This window comes from Colobus angolensis, unplaced genomic scaffold (genome assembly GCF_000951035.1).
Source record: "Colobus angolensis palliatus isolate OR3802 unplaced genomic scaffold, Cang.pa_1.0 Scaffold31, whole genome shotgun sequence".
Taxonomy (NCBI): Eukaryota; Metazoa; Chordata; class Mammalia; order Primates; family Cercopithecidae; genus Colobus; species Colobus angolensis.
Genome location: NW_012116377.1, coordinates 4,893,660 through 4,908,814, shown reverse-complemented (window position 1 = coordinate 4,908,814; position 15,155 = coordinate 4,893,660). Strand labels below are relative to the sequence as shown.

Here is a 15,155-nt window from a genome sequence, read left to right as displayed (position 1 = left end):
CGTGGTGGCGGGCGCCTATAATCCCAGTTAGTTGGGAGGCTGAGGCAGGAGAATCGCTTGAACCCAGGAGACAAAGGTTGCAGTGAGCCAAGATCATGACATTGCACTCCAGCCTGGACAACAGAGCAAGACTCCATCTCAAAGTAAATAAATAAATAATAATAAAAGTTCTGCAAGGGCCATGCCTGGGGGAGAAAAGAAGAAAGAAATGGGGAAAGAGAGGTCCCAAATGCCAAAGGCGTGGTGCAGGGTCCATAATCTGGGGAGGGGATTTTTCCTTTTTCCGATCTCAGATCTTGCCCAGCCTCTCTGCATGGCAATGCATTGGGAATTAAAAGTGAAAAAGCCACGGGGTGCGGTGACTCATGCTTGTCATCCCAACACTTTGGGGAGCTGAGGTGAGAGGATCGATTGAGGGCACGAGTTGGCCAGCCTAGGCAATAAAGTGAGACCCCATCTCTACAAAAATAAATAAATAAATAGTCAGGCATGGTGGTGCACACCTGTGGCCTCCAGCGACTCAGAAGGCTGAGGCGGGAGGATGGCTTGAGCCCAGGAAGTTGAGCCTGCGGCAAGCCATGACTGCACCGCTACACTCCAGCCTAGGGGCAGATCAAGACCCTATCTTTAAATAAATAAATAAAAGTGGAGAAGAACCCAACAGGTGCCTCGTGGGGACTCGGATTTGGAAATAGGTTGAGAGGCTATCTGCAGTCAGTCAGCACAGCCTTGAAGACTCCTGATAACCTGGGCGACCAGAGAGTAACTTCAGACAACAGAGAGCTCCACAGGCAGGTGGAAGCGACCTGAAGAGGAGGCTGGACCACCGCCTCTGAAGCTGGGGCCAGTGGTCATGGTCTTCAGACTACTAGTTCACCAAGAGTTTTTAACTTTAGGACGTCATTTCCCATGATTATTTGCATAGTGACCTTTTAACCAAGGACAGCTGCAAAATTCCAGTCCCAACGTTCAGTTTGATCATGGCCTGATCAAACTTTAATGTCCACAGGATACTAAGGAAAGAAAGGTGGATGTCAGATGAAAAGGACGTGTTCATGACAAGAGAAGGGCAATGGCACTTGGATGTGTTTTAAAACACTGAGGTTTTGCAGTAGTTCAAACAGAGACAAGGAGGAGGAAACTGAGTTGTCACAGTGGTTAGAGAATGTGCCAGATTCCACGGAAGCTGCACTGAGGCCATCAGCACCACATTCCTGTTTCAAGCAAGACAGCATCATCCATTGGCATAGACTAATACCATTCACTTGAATTTTACTCATCTTGTAATTTTGATTGGATTTAACTTATCTTTCATTTTCATCTTGTTGTAGAAGTAGAAAGTACCAATGTTTAGTTTTAGGTGAGCACAGATTGATTGAATGATTGATTGATTGGTTGATTGACTTTTTAGAGACAGGGTCTTTCTCTGTGGCCCAGGCTGGAGTGCAGTGACTTGATCTCAGCTTACCGCGGCCTCAACCTCCTAGGCTCAAGCGATCCTCCCACCTCAGCCTCCCAAAGTGCTGGAATTATAGGTGTGAGCTACCACGCCTGGCCTCATATTTATATAATGTTAAAATAAGCTAAAGTCACAGTAGCCAAAAGGCAGGAGAAATTCAAATGTCTATCTACAGATGAATAGATAAATGAATGCAGCCTGTCCTACAATGGACTATTACTCACCCTTAAAAAGGGAGGTTCTGAACTGTGCTGCCACATCGGTGACCCCAGAGGACATAATGCTGAGTGAAATAAGCCAGGCACACAAAGTCAAGTCCTATGCGATTCTATTCATATGAGATCCCCAGCAGTCACATTCACAGACACAGAGAAGTAGAAGGTGGTTGCTGGGGGCTGGAGAAGGGAGAATGGGGAGTTAGTGTACAATGGGTACAGAATTTCAGTTTGGGACAATGAAAAACATTCTGGAGATGAATAGTGGTGAGTGTTGCACAGCAAGGTAATTATATTTCATGCCAATGAACTCTACACCTTAAATGGTTATGGTGGTAAATGATATTGTTTTGTTTTGTTTTGGTTTGGTTTGGTTTTTTGATCTGTTTTGTTTTGTTTGAGACGGAGTCTCACTCTGTCGCCCAGGCTGGAATGCAGTGGTGCAATACCAGCTCACTGCAGCCTCCACCTCCCAGGTTCAACAGATTCTCCTGCCTCCTGAGTAGCTGGGACTACAGGTGTGTGCCACCACATCTGGCTAATGTTTTGTATTTTTAGTAGAGACGGGGTTTCACCATGTTGGCCAGGATGGTCTGGATCTCCTGACCTCATGATCCACCCATCTCGGCCTCCCAAAGTGCTGGGATTACAGGCGTGAGCCACCACACCTGGCAATTTTATTGTTATAGGTATTTCACCACAATAAAAATAGATATATAAAATAAAGGTATGAAATCAACACTGGGAATGGGTGAGGTTTTTTCCTGTTAAAAGACCTTGGGTTGTCTCAGGCCAAGACAACCAGAGCCCTCAGACTCATCCTTCTTCTGAGGAGTCCCTCCTGAGACGGCAGAGGAGACTGCTCTCCCGGCAGCATCATCTCGGCTGACCTCGCTGGAAAGGCAGCTCTCTGAGGCCAGGCCAAGAGGGCTGGGGAGACCAGGAATCATCAACCCATGATGTTCCTAAAACCTGCCTGTGCATGGCAGCCACCGGGACGGCCTGTCAAAATGAAGATGCCTGGGTCCTGCCCCGGGCTACTGAGTCACAATCTTTAAGGGTAGGGAGGCCTGGAATCTACATTTTTAACAAGCTCCCCAGGCACCTCTGAACACCCAACATGCTAGGGCGTCAGGCCTGTCAGCGCAGAGGCCTGGAGGAGCCGAGGTGTACAATCCATAGAGCCGACTTCCCCACTGCCTGCTACTGCCTGCTATGTGACTGTGAGCAAGTCATTCAGCCTCTCTGGGTCTCAGTTTCAGACCTATGGGTTGGGCACAAAAACGCTTATGTTGGGAAGGGCTTGTTTTGAGGGTTAGCAACAATATACATAAAGTGCCTGGTGCATAACAGGTGCTGAATAAATGGTGGTTGCAGTTAGGATTCGAGACCTGGGAGAGACCCACCCAGCTGGTGCCCGCTGAGAGGTGAGCAAGCCGCTCCCGCACAGAGGGCTCCATCCCAAGTGCACATGTGTTTCCTGCAAGGGGAGCACCTTTACCCAGGGACGTGGATGTGGCTTGTCACTTTAGCTCTGAAAAATGGGACAGAAGTTGTTGAGGGGAAATCCCTTCTCACAGAAAGCAAAATGGTGCTTCGGGAACCCCCCTCCTCCTTTTCCCTCTGCCACCCACAATCTAGAGCTGGCTCCACCTCACTCTTATCATCAAAAAGCCTTGCCCCTGACCGCAGGCTCGCCCAGGAAGAGAAGTAAGGCTCACCTGTGGTTCCAAATTTTGCTGTGTGGCTTTGAGAAAAATCACATAACCTCTCTGAGCCTGAGGTCCTTATCTCTCACTAGGGGGAGGAGGGTGAGGCCGGTTCATTCAGGGCATTTTGATTGTGATTGACACGTCCTCATCCTCACAGGCAAACAGTCGGATGGAAAGATCAGGCTTTAGTGAAACCACTGCAAATATCTCATTGCAAAACAAAATATCTACCTTAGAAAGTTGTGATCAGGTGATGGTTTTTTCAACTTTTATTTATTTATTTATTTTTTTTTTTTTAGCAGCAGAACCCTTCGTTCAAATGAAGCCTTACCCAGGACTAGGTCATGGAAAATAGCTGAAAGGGAAGTTGCTCAGAGGCTCTGTGACTGTCACCAGGGAGCCCAAGGGCTTCAAGGAGCACAACCGGAAACCAGAGCTTGATGCTTGGGAGCGAGGGGTGAGGAAAGGTCCACAGTGGCAGAGCAGAGTCCTGGCACATTGTGGGCACTGCAGAAGCCATCCCCTACCTGAGCTCGTCATCTCTCTCTCACCATGTCAAATGGTAGTGGGTGGGTACAGGGGCCAAACTCGGTCCCCAGACCCCTGAGTGTCTCTGGTGCCAGAGACCCCACAATGCCTAGAAGCCTCCGTCCACCCTGGCCCAGGGTTCCTAGGGGCTGAGATTCTGGGGGGTCTCTGGAGGCAGGAGACGCTGAGTCTAGGCAGGCTCGTGCTGGAAACCGGCTCACTGCAGCGGATGACTATCTGATGGAGCGCTTCCTTCATCAGTGCTAATATCCATGTAACGAAACAATGAAAGGGTTTCCTATCAGTTCCAAATAGGACGTGAAAAACTCTCAGTGCTAAGAGTAGAGGATGCTAGAATAGGGCAATGGGAAACGCCTGAGTCACCGGAGGGCCTCTTTGATTCCAACAGCCCAATCGCTGAAAAGGAAAAAGAGAGAGAGAGTGGTTCATTAATGATCCAAGGGAGGGGACAGGAAAGACAGGCCCTTCACAGGGGACCTCCCCAGAGAGCTGAGAGCGGGAGAAGCCCAGCAGTGGGGACACCACCCAGAGAAAGAAACAGAGCCGAGGCTCCACCTGTGCACCCTCCCCACCCAGCTGCCCAGCACGTCCACGAGCCACGCACCTAGGACAGTTCTGGTTTCCATAGATAAATGTTTATTTTAATGAAGGATGTTCAGGAGTCCTGCTGTGTTCTTCACCAGACTTGTCTCACAGCAGCTGCTCACCCAGGAGCTCCATGGCCACAGGGATGCCCAGGACAGGGAGGTCTGCTCGCCCACTGCCATGCTCTGGGGTTCCGGGCAGTCCTTCAGACTCACCTGCTGCTCAGATTTTCTGCAGGAAAATGGGAGATCCACCCTTTCAAAGAGTGACCCGGGCCCGGTTCCTGCCCAAAGCCTTTCGGAATGAATCTCTCAGTTCCCCATTGACTGGACATAGAACCTCTGCTCTTTCCTTCTCTAAGACTGTGCTAGTCCATTAATCATTAAAAGACAAAATGAGGCCAGGCGCGGTGGCTCACACCTGTAATCCCAGCATTTTGGGAGGCCGAGGCGGGAAGATCATGAGGTCAGAAGATGGAGACCATCCTAGCTAACACGGTGAAACCCTGTCTCTACTAAAAATATACAAAAACAAAAGTAGACAGGCGTGGTGGCGGGTGCCTGTAGTCCCGGCTACTCAGGAGGCTGAGGCAGGAGAATGGCGTGAACCAGGAGGCAGAGCTTGCAGTGAACCAAGATCACACCACTGCACTCCAGCCTGGGCAACAGAGCAAGACTCCATCTCAGAAAAAAAGACAAAATAAGTGTCTTTTAATGACATTAAAAGACATTGAGGCAGGTGTGGGGGCTCATGCCTATAATCCCAGCACTTTGGGAGGCTGAGGTGCGAGGATTGCTTGAGCCCAGGAGTTTCAGACCAGCCTGGGCAACATAGCAAGACCCCATCTCTACAAAAAATTTTAAAACCTAGCCAGGAATGGCAGTGCATGCCTGTAGTCCCAGCTACTCAGGAGGCTGAAGTGGGAGGATTGCTTTAGCCCAGGAGGTTGAGGCTGCAGTGAGCTATGACAGCACCACTGCACTCCAACCAGAGTGGCAGAGTGAGACCCCAACTCAAAAAATTAATTAAAAGACGAGAGGCCAGGTACAGTGGCTCACGCCTGTAATCCCAGCACTTTAGGAGGCCGAAGCGAGCTGATCATGAGGTCAGTAGTTCGACACCAGCCTGGCCAACATGGTGAAACCCCATCTCTACTAAAAATACAAAAATTAGCCAGGCGTGGAGGCACATGCCTGTAATCTCAGCTACTCAGGAGGCTGAGGCAGGAGAATTGCTTGAACCCGGAAGGCAGAGGTTGCAGTGAGCCAAGATCACGCCACTGCACCCCAGCCTGGGCAACAGAGCAAGACTCCGTCTCAAAAAAAAAATTAAAAGACAAAATGTGGACACACACATGGCCCCAGCAAGCAAGAATGATTACTACCTTCATGGTGGTGCACACATGCATATCATGCTCCACAAGCTCATCATCTACTCAAGTCAAGAGTATTCGGTTATCAGCCTCAGAAATCCAGAAGGAGCCTCACGTCCCAGGAGCCTCTGGTATCTCAGGGCCTTTCACTCCAAGGAGCCGCCTCCACCGGGCCTTCCCCAGCAGGATGTATGTGGCCCTGTCTGTGTGCTCGGTGGAGAGGGGCAGGTCCAGGCACTGTCTGGTGCTCAGTGTGAGACCACAGCCTTTCTGGAAAGGCTTTGTAATGTGCCGCTGGTGTGCAGGCTCCGTGCGTGGTAGGGGCTTCAAGAATATGCATTAAACGAACCCGAACCCAAGGACGCTTGCTCACCTGTGTCATCTGTGGGTCTCCTTCCACAGGAAGCACATCTGGGCGGAGTGAAGGCTCCCGGGGCTCAGGTCCAGAAAGAGCTGGAGGCTCCTGAGAGCAAGGGGCCTTGCTCGGGCTGTGAGCCCAGAACAATGCGAGCTTCGCACACCGCAGGTGTGTGTGTGTGGGAGCCTCTTCCTGAAGCCTTGGGGTCAGGGGCCGGGGCCCAGCAGGCTGGCTGCGTTTATTGTCCATTGTCTCGGGCCGGGACAGGAAGCACTTTCTGTTCCCAATTGCTTGGGTGGATTAATTTACAGTGGGGAGCTCAGAGTCGCCCGCAGCACCTGTTTTCCCCTCTGAGGGGCCAGCTTCCAGCTTGGAGGGTGTTTCAGGAGGGGTCCCCTCTGCAGAGACGCAGCCTCCTCCAGAGACCCTTGGCCACAGCCCCTGCCCGCTCCCTGCTGGGCCAGCTCCCTGCTGGCCGAGGCCCTGGCAGCCCTGCCTGCTTGCCTGGGTCACGCTGCCCACCCGCGGGAAAGCTGAGCCCTGCGGGGTGCACACTGTGCTGTCAGCGGTGAGCCATGGCAAGGCAGCCTCAGCAATGTGTCTTCTCTGTGGTTGGGTATCCGCTCTCTGTTTCAGGTTCAAGGGCAGGTGATGTATGCTTGCTCTTTTCATTTGGTGAGGATCGTGAGTCCCATTTTACAGAAGAAGTCACTGAGGCTCAGCAAGGCTGGCTACACAGGTCGTGAATGAAGTAGTGGGATGCAAACCCGAGTCTGCTCCAGGTCCCAGAGCTCTCAATCTCCAATGTCTCAGAAGCCAGCAAAAGTATGTGACTGAGTGCCACCAGCCGGTGTACAGAAGGGAAGCAGTGGGAGGTGGAGGAGAACCCTGGGGTGCAGGCAGAGGGGACCCCGTGCCATCTCCAGGGGCAGCACTGCTCTACCCAGCCTGCTATTGCCTTGAAGTAAGGTGGGCCCTGCATGGCCACATTTTTCCTTGTTAATAACTCAGAAGATACATTTCTAGACATGGGGTAGGTCACAAAAGCCTGTCTGCAGGCAGCACATTGCTTTCCGCCTCTGCTCTGTGCCACCATGCCAACACCAACAGTGAACACCTGCTGTATGCAGGTGCTGCCCGGGCACCTCCACCACCGGGACCCATCCTGTGTCTTCAGCCCCCCCAGGCAGCAGGCACTGTGCTTCCTGTGGACACACAGGGGACAGAGGCTCAAAAGAGCAGGCTCCTGGCCCTGGGCACCAGGCTGGTCTTGGCTTGCTCACTCCACCCCGCTTCACTGCATCAGTTTTTCATCACTACTGATGCAGGAGGCCAAGGAAGAATTCTGGAGTCTGGTGGAGGATGGGGAAGCTGACCCTATTTCTATAGGTGCCTCCTTCATTTTTGTAGGATGGCCCCAAGACAGCCACTGAGACTGCCCCCTCTGCACTAACCATTAGCCAGCACTACCAGAATTGGCCAGCTTGCTCTGTGCCATTTTTTTTATTTATTTATTTGCTGGAGACAGGGTCTTACTCTGTCACCCTGACTGGAGTGCAAAGGTGCAAACATAGCTCACTGCAGCTTCCACCTCCTGACCTCAAGTGATCCTCCCACCTCAGCCTCCTGAGCAGCTGGGACTATAGGTGAGCGCCACCACATCTGGCTTGTTTTTTTTATTTTTTGTAGAGACAGGGTCTCGCCATGTTGCCCAGGCTAGTCTTGAAATTCTGGCCTCAAGCCATCCTCCCTCCTCAGCCTCCCAAAGTGCTGGGATTACAGATGAGCCACTGTGCCTGGCCTATGCCACTTGTGTACTCCACTAAAATAAGCTTGGCTACCTGACTTCAGTGGCTTAAGATGGCTGAGCTCTCACTCTCTTTACCCAGGCCCCTGCCCACCTGCCCTCTGCCTCAACAGCCACCTCTGCTAGGCTGCTTCCTCCTACTCAGGCAGGGTGGATGCTTCACTGTGTGGCCCCGATCCAGGTTCCCCGCTGTCCCCCTGAGTGACAGGGCTGCCCTTTGTAGAGGGGGAGATTAGAGGAGGGCTGGAGGCTGCGCAACCCTCCCTGGATGACAGGAGACATCAGCCCCGCACACACCGCAGGGCCCGGAGCGAGCGAGGAAAGCCTTGACAGGCCTGGAGGGGATCCAAGAGGGGAGCCAAGGAGGGGGCAAGCTCCTCGCACACAAAGGCCGGGCCTGTCTTCACACCTGCGGGGATGAACAGAGCCCAAGGCCAGGAGAGGTGGGGGCCGTGGGGGGATGAATAATTCGCTCTGAAAGAAGCATGTCACAGGGAGATAGCTCTGCCAGACACTTCAAATAAAGGCAAGCAGCCGTGGTGACAGGGGACATTCTTTGCCACCGATGCACCGCTGGGACCTAAGAGCTGGGATGTCGTGAAAGAAAGGCGCCTTGAACCCTTCATAGTTATTTTTATTAAAAAAAAAAGAGAGAGAGAGAGAATACCGTCACACAAGCAAGGATGGGCCTCGCAGCGTGGAGAAAGGCCAGATAATGAGTTCTGGCACCTTAATTTCACCTTTGTCAGAAAAAAACGGTGCTTCCTAGGTACACCTGAAGAACCAGGTCTGCTCATTCTTCCTGCCTGGGCATCTCTGGCCACCCTGTTCCCCGACCTGGGGCACCCCCACCCCGCCACCCCTCCCTCCACAGACTCATCCCCAGGATTCCAGAGCCAACACCGAAGGCCTCTCCTGCTGTGAGGCCCACCCCAGCAAACACCTCTCCTCCCAGGCAACCTCACTCAGTCCTCAGGCAGTGACCTTACCTTTTGAGATACTTCTCCCCACCACTCAGCCAGGCCCTCGGGAGTGGGCATCCCGCCCCGTTCTGTCCCACACCCCTAAGTAAAGTACAGCGTCCTGTACACAGCAGCCATGCACTACATGTCATTGATGAGAACAATCACAGTGGCTTCTTTTTTCTTGGAAAAATAAGACAATGAAGTTGCAAATACTAGTATTCTCGTGGAAGAAATTATGCCCTCAGTGTCCACTCACAGAGGAATACCTAACCAGCATGGGGCCATCTGGAGCCACACAAAAGAATGAGGCCGATCTAGATATGTTCATGTGGGTGGACATCACGGACTTCAGTGGGGAAAGCTGCAGGATGGAGCGTACATATGCATATATACATATGTGAATATATATATATATATATGTATGTATGTATGTATATAGCACAGGGAAAGGTCTGGAGGATTCTCCCAAAACCATGAACAGTGGCTACCTCTGCATGAACTGTGGCTACTGTGTCAGGATTTAGAGAGACAAGGGGAGGTGAGGGAACTGCACTTATTATACATACTTTGGTATTATTTTAACTTTTTACATTGAGTACATATTGCATTTGTAATTGAAGAATATATATATATTCTTGGCTGGCTGTGGTGGATCACACCTCTAATCTCAGTGCTTTGGGAGGCTGAGCAAGAGGATTGCTTGACGCCAGGCGCGGTGGCTCATGCCTGTAATCCCAACACTTTGGGAGGCCAAGGCGGGTGAATCACCTGAGGTCAGGAGTTTGAGACCAGCCTGGCCAACATGGTAAAATCCCATCTCTACTAGAAATACAAAAATTAGCTGGGCATGGTGGCGGGTGCCTGTAATCCCAGCTACTCAAGAGTCTGAGGCAGGAGAATCGCTTGAACCCAGGAGGTGGAGGTTGCAGTGAGCCAAGATCATGCCATTGGACTCCAACCTGGGCAACAAGGGCAAAACTCCATCTCAAAAAAAAAAGAGGATTGCTTAAGCCCAGGAGTTCAAGGCTGCAGTGAGCTATGATGGCACCACTGCCCTCCAGCCTGAGCAACAGAGCAAGACTTTCTCTCTCTGCATATATATATATGTTTGTGTGTGTGTGTGTGTGTGTGTGTTGCATATATATACATATGAGAGACAGAGTTGCATATATAGGTTTAGTTCTTGCTAAACCACACCAATTAAGAATTAAGAATACATGCATATATGTGTGTATATATGTATATGTTGTGTATATCTATTATATATCTACATCTCTATCTCGATAGATAGATAGATAGATAGATAGATAGATAGATAGATAGATAGATAGATAGATAGATGATAGATAGGTGTGGTTTAGCAAGAACTAAACCTTTTCCTAAGCTGGGACTCTGTGGCATGGCTTTGGTCCAGGAGGAGAGAAGCAGCATTGGTGAACCTAGTTCAAGTGCTCAAGGACAAGAGAGGAAGGTTCGGCCCAGGCCTCAGCTACTGTCGTCCTTTCCAAGAACAGCAAAAAGTCTGCCTGGATTCCTCCAAGTTGGCTTCTGCTTGTGCCTCATTGGCCAGAACAGGGTCACATGACCAACCTAGCTGCAAGGGAGGCTGAGAAGCAAGCAGGTTGTCCTGCCAGGCTTAGACCAGGCAGATTCTGACCCAAAGGACCTCCTACCTGCTTACATTTCCCCTTGCTTTGAGTTTACTGCCGGTTTTTCTCTTCTCTTAAAACAAGAGAACTCTCTCCAAAGGCAAGCCCCATTTCTGTTCATGGAAACTCTCTCCAGTTACACCCTGTGAACAAGTTTCTGTTGGCATTACTCAGCAATATTTCTCTGTGTGTGTGTGTGTGTGTGTGCGGGCACGTGTGTGCACGCAAGTGTGTGCATATGTGTGGTTTAATTTCCTCTGGACACATCAAAATTCTGCATTTCATTATCACCACCTGCCACCAGGAGGGGACAGGCTGCCTGAGAATGGAGCCAACAGGAAAGAATTCAGAAGGAAGCCCAGATCTGAGAAACATGGAGTCCTGCTGACCCAATGAGCCCCTGAGTCTGCCATACCTGCAACTACCCCTGACTTTCTAAATGAAAGAACCAATAAATTATTTTTCCCTCCTTATGTCAGTTTGGGTTGAGTCAGTCTCTTAAAACCAAAAAAAAAAGTCCTGAGTTCTACTACAGAAATTATCCTTGAGCTGAGTTTATTTAATATGTACCTTGAAACAGGGTAGTTTTATCCTGGTCAGCAGGCGTATGTGGTGGCTTCTGCATATATCTACATAAAACCCAGGTGTTCCTTGGGGTCGCCTTGACCTTGGAAGCTCAATATTGGGCCATGCCACCAAGCCTTCATCCTGTGGCCTGTCCAGGGTTCTCTCCAAGATTTCTCCTGGTGCCCTGGTAGCTGCTCTTCTGATCACCTGTGACTCCGTCTGGACCCACGTTTTCGCTCATCCACCGTGTCCTTCGTCTCTGCACCAACGTGAAGGTAGAACTGCACCACTTCTCCTTAATCCACCCTGTGCTCCTAAGATGGTTCACCTAAGACACCTGAGCGGATTTTACTGATGATTGGGGGCACTTTAATGACAGCAGTGTAAACTTTCATCAAATAGGAACACCCTAACTCACAGGGATTTATAAAGTGTAAACCAGAAAGGATCTGGGTCAGGTCTCAATCAGTTTAGAAGTTTATTTTGCCAGGGTTAAGGATGTGTGCCTGGGAGACAAGCCTATGCCTTTTTCCAAAGATGATTTTGAGGGCTTCAATATTTAAAGAGGAAAAGCCGGCTGGAGGGGACAGAGGGAAGGTGTGGTCTCTTTACTGAGTCCAAATGTTGCAAGAGAAAAGAAGCAGTTAGGGGCATAGTCAATAATGAATTGGCCTGGTGCTCACCATAAGATAAGGTGAATGGGGAGGAGCTACCTGTGGAGATCTTCAACTTTTTATCTGTCACTATCTGCTTAGGAACAAAAGGAAAGGCAGCTTCTTGCATAACTCAGCTTTCAGCTTAATTTTTTTTCTTTTGGCGGAGAGAATTGGGATTCCAAGTTTTTATTTTCCTTTCACAAAAGTAATTAGGAGCCCAGCAATAACCCCATCACCAAGATTCCTTCGTGGCTCCCTTTTCCATGGCCTGGTGCCCCCTTCCTCCCCTGCCTTCCCCTCTCTTCAGCTCTCTGCCTTACCAAATCACAGCTTCTTTCTTTTTTACTATTTTTTTTTTTTTTACTCTGTTGCCCAGGCTGGAGTTCAGTGGCAGGATCTCAGTTCACTGCAACCTCCGCCTCACGGGCTCAAGCAATACTGCTGCCTCAGCGTCCTGAGCAGATGGGATTACAGGCACATGCCACTACACCCGACTAATTTTTGTGTTTTTTTGTAGAGATGGGGTTTTGCCCTGTTGCCCAGGCTGGTCTTGAACTCCTGGGCTCAAGCGATCTGCCTGCCTCAGCCTCCCAAGCAGCTGGGACTACAGGCGTCAGCCATGGCACCCCACCATCAAATCACAGCTTATTTCTTCACGTGACAGCTTAGCTCTGTTTTCCCGTCTCCTTCCAAACCACAACTCATCCCCTTCCAGCGTACTTCAGGAAGGTGGTTTCTTGAGTAAGGAGGATTCCCTCCCTAAGAGGAATCCTGGCTTTGGCCATTTGGGCTTTACTCATGTTTCCGGACTCTTGCTTTCTCTCTTAAGCACAGGATTACTAGATGTGTGGGGCTCAAGTGTAAAGAACATGGTTTCTGAAACAGCAAATCAAACCAATTTGATTGTGCAGGAGAAATAGAAGCCTGTCAATCTGATCTGAAAGAACAGATATATTTACATACCAAGGCAGATTGCAGGTCAAAGTGTCATCAATTTGATGTTGATCAAATCTTGGGAATTTTTTGATGTGGTTTCTGGTGACACAAAGTGGCGGCAACATAGCCTGTGTGCGGGAGGTTTCTCACCTCCCCTAGGAAGAGTTGACATATTCAGAGCAACCCACAAGCAGCCTCCTTCACCAGCATGAATGGTGGCAAGGAGCATGGAGGCACCGAGCCTTGAAGAAAGAGGCTGGGAGCGAGGATCGTCTTAGAAAAAGGGGCTGACCTTCCTTGCCAGAGCTGTAGAGCTGTGGGGACATCCAGATGCCTTCCGGGGAAGGAGGATCTCCCCATCTCTGCATCCCATCCACACTCCCCACCTTAGCCACTCCGTGCCAAACCTCCAGCCCCTGCTGCAGTGCATGGTGGTGTTATTTCCCGACAAGGCAACAGCCTCCTCACTTGGTTTTCCTGACTCCAGTCTCTCCCCAACCCATCCCTGCTTCAGATGGCAGCAATTTTTTTAAAGCACAAGTCTGATCCTGCTTAAAATTCATAAATGAGGCGAAGTCCACAGACGCTGAGACGGGATGCAAGGTCCTTGTTGGCCCACCCACCAACTGTTCTTGCTTCCTCTGCCTGGAAACGCCCACCTTGCAGGTTGCAGTGGCCTCCGCTTCCCTGTGGCTCTTCCGCCTGGGCCATTTTGGAGCCAAAGTCACGCCAAAAAAGAGCGGCCTGAAAGAGGCCCCTGCAGAGTGGGTGCTTTTTGAACGTCATCCATTATTCAAGTTCTCTACCCTGGTTTCATCCTCCCCCAATCCAAGACCCTTTACCCCAACATTGGCCCTGTCATTTTATTACTAGTCTCCATCCACCGGAAACGTGCCTTGGCACCTGCCTTTCCATCACCTTCTGGCACCTCATCTCACACTGGGCAGAGACCTTCCTGATTGCCCACCCTGGCCGCAACTTGCCGTCACTTGGGGAAACTAGAAAGTGATTCTGATCTCCTCCGGCTGGGGAGGGGCATTTGGAAACTCTCTGAGGTGATTCCAGGGCGTAGACAGAGTGGTAACCCCTGGTGAGAGAACAGGGTGTGCTCGGGGCGTCACTAGCTGGTGGGATTCTTCAGGCCGCAGCATGCAGTTCGCAGTCTACACTTGCAGAAAAAACATCTGCCTGGATGGTTTCCTATTTATGGAGAACAGGGAGGTGGGGGTATTCACATCAATGGATGGAGTGCATGAGACCCTTGCTATATCCTTTTTCCCCACACTTCTTCCCCTCCACCCTTCCAGCCCTGTAGGATCATGGTGGGGAAGGGGTCAGCCTCAGAGGATGCCCTTGGAGAAAGGCCTAGGAGGTGCCGTGTCTGACCCGAAAGAGGTCAGGGGAACATTTTACCGAAGACTTGCCTCATTGTTAAGTTTTTCTCTTAAAGGTGTTGATCTACGCGGTGTAAACGCTTGCAAGCTCTCATCATTGGTCACAAGGCTGTTTGTCTTGTCCTCATTGTGTATGGTTCTAGAAGGCTCTCTCCCCCTGGGGGGAAGAGCCCTTGGACAGAGATCACAGGGGTTCTTAGGGGGCACTCGGCTGGTAGTCTCCTTCCCTCTGCTGATGGGGCCTTCCTCCCAGGGGATCTCTGGGCCTTAATGCCGTGCCTCTGAGGCCTGGCCCAGAGCCCCTCAAAGAGCCAGGCGAGGGGAGCTGACCAAAGTGGAGTCAGGCTGAATTTTCCTTCTCAAGAGAAGCGCATCCCAGTTACTGTCCCTTCAAAGGCCATGAGGCTGGCCAAGGACATAGCAGAGTGGCTCACGGCAGTACCCACTAGGGCAGAGCTCCAGCCTGCAGCTGTGCCGGGGCCGGGCATCTCTTCCCTGAGCGGTGGCTGCCCCCATGAGGGCAAAGACTGCGCTGGCTCTTCCTGTGCAGGCGAGAGCGGGCTGGGAGCAGGGACACCACGTGGAGGGAGTTCTGGTGGCAACGGGGTGCAGGGGAAGTTTCTGGGCACAAGGAAGCCTGGGGTGGGGGACTTAGGAGGGAAGCCCCAGCCAGGCTGCTGTGCAAAGGGGAGGCCTTTGGGGACCCTCTCCAAGGGTACAAGGAGGGTCAAGGGAGGGGCCGAGTCAGTTATGTGGAAAGTTTCTTGTTTTTGTTGTTTGCTGTTCATTTTTTCTTTTTTTTTACCTTCTTTATAAAAAACATCAAACTTTTATAAAAGTAAACAGAATAATATATTGACCCCATATACCAGGTTCCCCTGGGTTCAACGATTATGGGCACGAGGCAGGGTCACTTCATCTATTACTGCTG

General features: G+C 50.8%; 1 long non-coding RNA gene across 1 annotated transcript; it reads right to left on the bottom strand.

Moving 5' to 3' along the window:
* Positions 1-2,422: 2,422 nt before the first annotated feature.
* Positions 2,423-6,542, bottom strand: LOC105517944. The gene is made up of 3 exons (XR_001002750.1): positions 6,266-6,542; positions 5,714-5,835; positions 2,423-4,751 (listed from the first exon to the last, which is right to left on the bottom strand). It is a non-coding gene; the product is annotated as an uncharacterized LOC105517944 (long non-coding RNA).
* Between the last annotated feature and the right edge of the window lie 8,613 nt (positions 6,543-15,155).